The following is a 7,137-nucleotide window of genomic DNA, read 5'->3' as shown; positions in this document are numbered from 1 at the left end:
ATTTTCCTTCAACTCCTTGAATTGCTTTAGGAGATTTGTGTGAATTATTGACTAGTTTTCTTTTCTTTTCCTTTCTTTCTTTCTTTCTTTCTTTCTTTCTTTCTTTCTTTCTTTCTTTCTTTCTTTCTTTCTTTCTTTCTTTCTTTCTTTCTTTTTTTTTTTTTTTCCTTTGAGGTACCAGGTACCAGTGTGGGGGATTGAACCTGGCACCTGGTATGTAGGAAGTCAGTGCTCAACACTAAGCTACATTAGCCCTCATGAGTTTTTTTTCCTTTATTTAGTTTGTTGGTGTTTTCTGTTTGTTTTTTTAGGAGGCACTGGGAACCAAATCTAGGACCTTTTATGTGGGAAGCATGTGCTCGAAAGTTTGAGCCTCATCTACTCCCTGATTAGATTTCTTAAATCCTGCATCTTATCATGATTTTTATTATATTCCTTTGGCTGGGCCATATCTTATTTTTTCTTAGCATGACCTGTGTTTTTCTGATATCTAGGTATCTGATTATGTTGGTGAATTTACTCTGATGGTCCATTCCTTTCTTTTGCCTTGTAGGTTTTTTTCATGGCTCTTCTTTGATTTTTAGTTTAGCATATTCTAAATCTTTAAAATTGCCCTACTCAAGTTATCAAAACAGGGCAATAGACTCAGTAATGGCGTAGAAATGAGATACAAGGGGGTTTGGGATAGGGACATGAGAAACTCCAAAAACACTTTTTTTGTTTTGCTTTCCAGACCTGCCAGCAGATGTTGTTCTTTGTTGAACCTTTCCATCAAGGTGACTCTTTCAACTTCTGCTTGCTGATATTTCTGTATTGGATAAAGCTGCAATTCAAAGCAGATCCCTGTAGGTCAAGACAGTCAAGCAGTCCTAAGTAGAAACCTGAGTAGAAGGGATCCCATGCCCTGCTTGCCCAAGTGTAGCCACCTATACCTGTTTCCCCCTTCCCCCAAACACCCAACTGCAAGACATGCAAACATCCTGCCTCTCAGAGAATAGCCTCCTGAAACAGGTCCCCACCTTCTCCCCTTAGTCAGCCCTAAGTTAAGCAGTATTTTTCCACCCACACCTGGTTCCCCCTTTGCTGTACAGGGATGGGCTGAATTCTTCACTTCAGATCCCACCCCATGCCAATAAACTGCAGCTAACTGTAATTTTGGTTGGTCTCCAAGTCTCATTGAACTGGGTATCCAACATATTATTGGTGCCAAAACCCAGGAGGCTTTGTTGAGACTCCCCAAAACTTCTCTCCCTCTCCTCATGCCACTGTGTGTCCACCTTCTAACACCAGTCATCAAACTATCTGTGGGGTAAGTCTTGGAACCCCTCCAAGTGGTCCCCCCTCAGCTTAGAGAATCTTTCTCTCCTGACCTCCCAGAGGGTGAGGACACTCAACCCTTGGATTGGCCACTAGTCTTTGCTGACCCCTGTTTGACCCTCTCAGCCTCAGGAACACTTAGTCCTAGGAGTGGTCACTGGCGACTCTGCCTGCCTACAACCTGAAAGTGAGAGAACTGGGGATGCCTAGTTCTCTCCTCTCAGGTTTCTACTTTTCATAAGAGGTTTCTGAGCTTACCTCCTCCTCCTCATTCTGATGGAGAACTCACAGTCACTTTCCCTCAAGGAAACTCCTCTCAGGTGTCTCCTAAGAAATCTAAAAACTCTCTACCCAGGGGGCAAATTTAGACCAAACAAACTCATCTTCTATTCTACTTCCATTTGGCCACAATATAAATTAGATCATAATAGTCAATGGCCTGAGCATAGCACTTTTGACATCCAAATTCTTCAAGATCTCACAAACTTCATTGAGTACAATGGCAAATGGTCAGAGGTCCCTTATATTCAAGCTTTCCTCTTCCTCCAAAACTGCCCCTCGCTATGTCAATCTTGTACTACCTACGAGATCCTCCTTCTTTGCTAAAAGAAGTCCTCCCTCCATACGACAATGACCCTTCCACTGACTTTGATCCTTCTAATCACACTCCATCCCCTAATATACTCCTCCTGTCTCTGATGTCGCCACTCCTCCCCCTCCCAACTCCCCACTTCTCTTTCCACCTGTCACCCACTCTCAGACACAGGAACCACAACAGAATATCCTAAATCCACCAAATCTCCCCTGCCCTCTACTGCCACTACAAGAAGTAGCTGGGGTGGAAGGGATAGTCAGAGTACATGTCCCCTTCTCTCTAGCTGATCTCTCCCAAACAAAAAGCACCTCAGCTCTTTCTCAACTGATCCTGCACATTACACCAAGGAATTCCAATACATCGATCAATCATACAGTGTCACATACTGAGATGTGACTACATTATTGTTTCCTCCTCCACTACCCCAGAGGAAAAAGCCCCCATCTGGGCCACAGCCATGTCCTATACCCTTCATACATAAGACCCAGCCCAATCTCCATTTGGACCCTGAGCTGTCCACCCTTCTGACCCCAATTGGAATTATCAACACAGCTTCCTAGATCTAGGTCGCTCACTCACTTTCTCACATGCATCATAGAAAGCCTCAAAAAGGCAGCTCTAAAAGCAGTTCACTATGATAAAATTCAGGAAATTACCCAAAAAGCTGATGAAAACTCAGCTGCCTTCAAGAGCCAACTTACAGAAGCTCACTTAAAATATACCAACCTAGATCCTGAATCCAAGGCAGGAAAACTATATCTGCACACTCACTTCATTTCATAGTCCAGTTCAGACATCAAAAAGAAATGAAAAAAACTAGAAAATGGCCCACAAACTCCTCAAAGGGACTTAATTAAAGCTGCCTTCAGAGTCTTTAACAATAGAGATGAGGAAATAAAACAACAAAAGTTAAAAAGAGATTAGGCTATATACCATTTAATTGCAGCCACCATCCAAGATAGCAGAAAGAAGACTGCCAGTGCAACACCAGGGCTGCCAGGCCCTTGCTTCAAGTGTGGTAAGGAAGGACACTGAGTAAGAGTTTGCCCTAATCCCAGAACTCTGCTTGGTCCCTGTTGAGTGTGCTGGGTAAATGGGGTACTAGAAGTCAGACTGTCCTCTGGCCACCAACCAGAAACAGTCTGGCCAAAAATCAGCCCAAACCCAGAGCCAGGATTGTCCCTCCCAGATTTACTGGGCCTTGCCACTGAAGACCAAGGCTGCCTGAGCTTAGAGGCTCCCACCATTCCCATCACTGGAGCTGAACCTGGAGTAATCCTAACAGTAGCAAGTAAGATGATTTCATTTTTATTAGACACAGGGCCACATACTCGATCTTCCCCAAACATGCCAGACCTTTAGTCCTCTCCTCAGTCTCTATTATGGAAGTTAACAACCAAATAAACAATCCCTTAGAGACACAACAAATTATATGCCTCATTGGAACAATCTCCCTCACATATTCCTTCCTCATTATACCCAGCTGCCCCACTCCGCTAATAGTCTGAGACCTGCTAGTCAAATTGCATGCCACCATCAATCTGCCTGCACTCAAGCACACTACATGAGAAACCATTTTCCTCTTACAAACAGTGACACTCATGCCTGTACCTCTCCATTCAGTCCTTCAAAACCAGGTCACTCTGACAGTCTGGGACATGGAACATCCCTCTACAACTTGGCACCATAACCCCATTAAAGTTACTCTCCTCAACTCACATGCCCCTTTATGGAGAGAGAGGGATACCTGACCACAAAGGGCTCTCCCATTATTAATCAAGCCACTTTGCCAATAAATTCTTTATCTTCCCAGGCCCAATTTGGGTTACAACATATAATCAGTAAAGTTCTCACTGCCAGTCTAATAATACCAACTAATTCTTTAGCAAACACTCTAATACTTGCATTCAAGAAGCCCAATGGCTCTTACTGCCTGGTCCAAGATTTGTGAGTGGTCAATGCACCCATGCTACTGCTCACCCCTATTGTTCCCAATCCATATACCTTGCTCTCCCAATTCATTTAAGCAACTGCAAAAAGCTTTATCCTCAGCCCTGGCCCTTGCTCTACAGAACCCAAATAAGCCCTTCCTTTTATATGTTGACACAAGAGGAAGATATACTCTCAGACTTTCAGCCCAAGAACATGGACCTGACCTTTGAGCTGTAGCTTATTTTTCAAAACAATTAGACAGCACCATTACAGGGTGGCTCCACTGTCTAAAAACACCAGCAGCAGCAGCCTTACCTGTCCACAAAACACTTAAACTCACCCCTGCTGAAACATTAAGGTCTACATGTCTCATTCACTCTCCTTATTACTATCGCACCAAGTCGTTTCCATCATTTCCAACATGTGTTTGCAAGCAATTCATGACTCCATCTTACAAAACCTGACCATCTCCCTACACAGGTGTCCCTCCTTAAACCCTACCACTCTTCTTTCTATACCCACAAAAACTGCCAATCATGGCCATGGCTATCTAGAAGTACTCGATCACTTCACTAACCCATCTCCCGACATTTTCGAAACGCCCGGAGCCTGCTCCAAATTGGTTTATTGATGGCAGCTCCTACAAAGACAATACCACTACTCATGCACGGTATCCTATAGTCACAACACTAAGTCCTTGAGTTGGGACTGTTGCCACCAAGTACTACCTCCCAGAAGACCTAATTAGTAGAACTCACCCAAGCTTGGACACTGGCCCAAAATCTACCTGTCAAAATATACACTGATTCAAAGTATACATGTGTATCTTACACTCACATGCCCCTTTATGGAGAGAGAGGGATACCTGACCACAAAGGGCTCTCCCATTATTAATCAGCATTTAATCATGAAACTCTTCTAAGCCACTGCCTTATCCAAACCAGCAGTAATCATGCACTATAGAGGACACCAAAAGCTAAACATCCAAATTGCACAGGGAAACAATAAAGCCAACCAAGAAGCAAAAATGCAAGCTTCTATACCCTCTACTTTGCTCAAAGGCCTATTCCCTTTAGTCTTAGTTTTGCACATAGAAGACCTACCCCTATGCCCCCAAAGAAACCTCATCCCTTTTTCAGTCTGGAGCATCAGTTAGGGAGGGATGGATGGTCAAAGATGGCTAAATCATAATACCAAAGCAGAAGACAATGGAGACACTCATGGCCATACATCATTATTTTCACGTGGGCACTGAGCCCCTGGCCCACCTCCTCTCGCAATACCTTACCGTTCCCAATCTCCAAACAACTCTTACGACAATTACAACATCAGGCCATATTTGTCAAACAACAAATCTCCACAAATCACCTTATAAGCCCACCTTCCCCACATACCAAATACAGGGCCAAAATCTGGGACAAGACTTCAGACATATGCCTGCCATCAAGAAGCTAAAGTATCTCTTGGTTGTGGTAGACACATTCTCAGGATAGGCTGAGGCCTTCCCCAGTATTTCTGAAAACACTGATGGTGTAATTAAAGTGCTCCTGTCTGACACAATACTTTGATTCAGCATCCCAACTCCTTGTAGTCAGACAATGGGCCAGCATTCATCTCTAAGGTCACACAGGGAGTCTGTAGCACCCTTAACATAAAATGGAAGCTACATATTCTGTACCAACCCAATCATCTAGGGTTGAGCACATGAACAGCCTCATAAAGACACACTTAAAAAACTCATGACACAGACACAGCAAACCTGGATAGATTTACTACCACTTGTGCTTCTCAGAATCCATGCTACTCCTATTAAACCTCTTTTCCTTAGTCCCTTTGAAATTATGTATGGTAGGCCATATGTCCTCAGGAATAGTCCTCCCCTGGATTCCCCTATGGGAGACTACATAACCTTGTTAAATCTCACCGGACACCTCCTCTGACAACATGCACACATTAATCTGCCCCAGCCAATGCCCCAGTCCCCAACTCCTCAACTTGTCCTGGGCAACTGGGCATAACTCAAAACATTAAATCCTGAACCTCTCCAACCTCTTTGGACCAGAACTTATATAATCTTACCAACTACTCCCAATGTGGCAAAGCTAAGGGGCATTAATCTGCAGATACATTTCTCCTGGTTGAAACTGGCACTCCCTCCTCCAACACAATCCCTTCCTTGTACAACAAAGCCCAATATAATATCTCCCCACAGACACACCCCCACCTATCTGAATTGTATAGCTACGAACCTCTGAATGACCTGAAGTTCCTCTTCTGCAAAATTTGGGGTGAGACCAATCCATTATCTGATTCATAATATGTCCACAGTCTCTTGGGCAATTGTTGCAGTCCTGTTCCTGATATTCCCACTTCTGTTTCTCTCCCTGGTTCTGTCGGCCATAGCAGAATATGCTGCCCCTTGCTGTGTCCAGCCTGCAATCCTGCCTTCATGTGGTAGCATGTCCCAACAGCAGTTTGAAACCTTCCTTCTAATGGTCCTTCAAGAACTCTCAGCTTACCAACCCCTTCTCCCTTTCCACCCACAATTACTTTCACTTGTTTCAGACTTTGGCTCCAAGAAGACTGTAGCACTTTGATATGGTTATGAATTCCAAAAATAGATACTGGATTATGTTTGCAATCTGGTCTATTACTGGGCATGATTGAATTATGATTAGGGCTTTGATTGGGCCATGTCATTAGGGCATTGTATCCCCACTCCTTGGTTGGTGGGGACTCACGGATAAAAGGCATGGCAAAGGACAGAGTTAGAACTTTAGATGCAAGGTTTTTGATGTTGGAGTTTGGTGCTGAAACCTTAAGCTGGAGCCCTAGGAAGTAACCACAGAGAGGAAAAAGAAGCAAGCCCCAGGAAGAAAGGAATCCTGAGCCCAGGAAGAAGCAAGCCCTGGGAATAGAGGTACCCTGAACCCAGAGAGAAGCGACCCTGGAAGAGAAGAACCCAGGAGTTTGATGCTGAATCTGGAGCCCTAGGGAGAGAGACAAAGCCATTCACCTGATAGTCTATAGCTGACCTTGTGGAGAGAGGCAAAGTCTAGAGAGCCTCATAGTCTACAGCTGACCTTGTGGAGAAAACAGAGGAGCTGAGCCCAGAACAATCCAAGAAGCATGAACCCTCACAGACATTGGCCATCTTTCTCCAACACATGAAAAGACTTTGGTAAGGAAGTAACTTATGCTTATGGCCCAATATCTGTAAGTTCCTACCCCAAATAAATACCCTTTATAAAAACAAACCTATTTCTGGTATTTTGCATCAGCACCCCTTTGGC

This window comes from Dasypus novemcinctus, chromosome 9, assembly GCF_030445035.2.
Source record: "Dasypus novemcinctus isolate mDasNov1 chromosome 9, mDasNov1.1.hap2, whole genome shotgun sequence".
In the NCBI taxonomy this organism is placed as follows: Eukaryota; Metazoa; Chordata; class Mammalia; order Cingulata; family Dasypodidae; genus Dasypus; species Dasypus novemcinctus.
The sequence above is the reverse complement of the archived record's forward strand: the minus strand, read 5'-3'. Positions refer to the sequence as shown.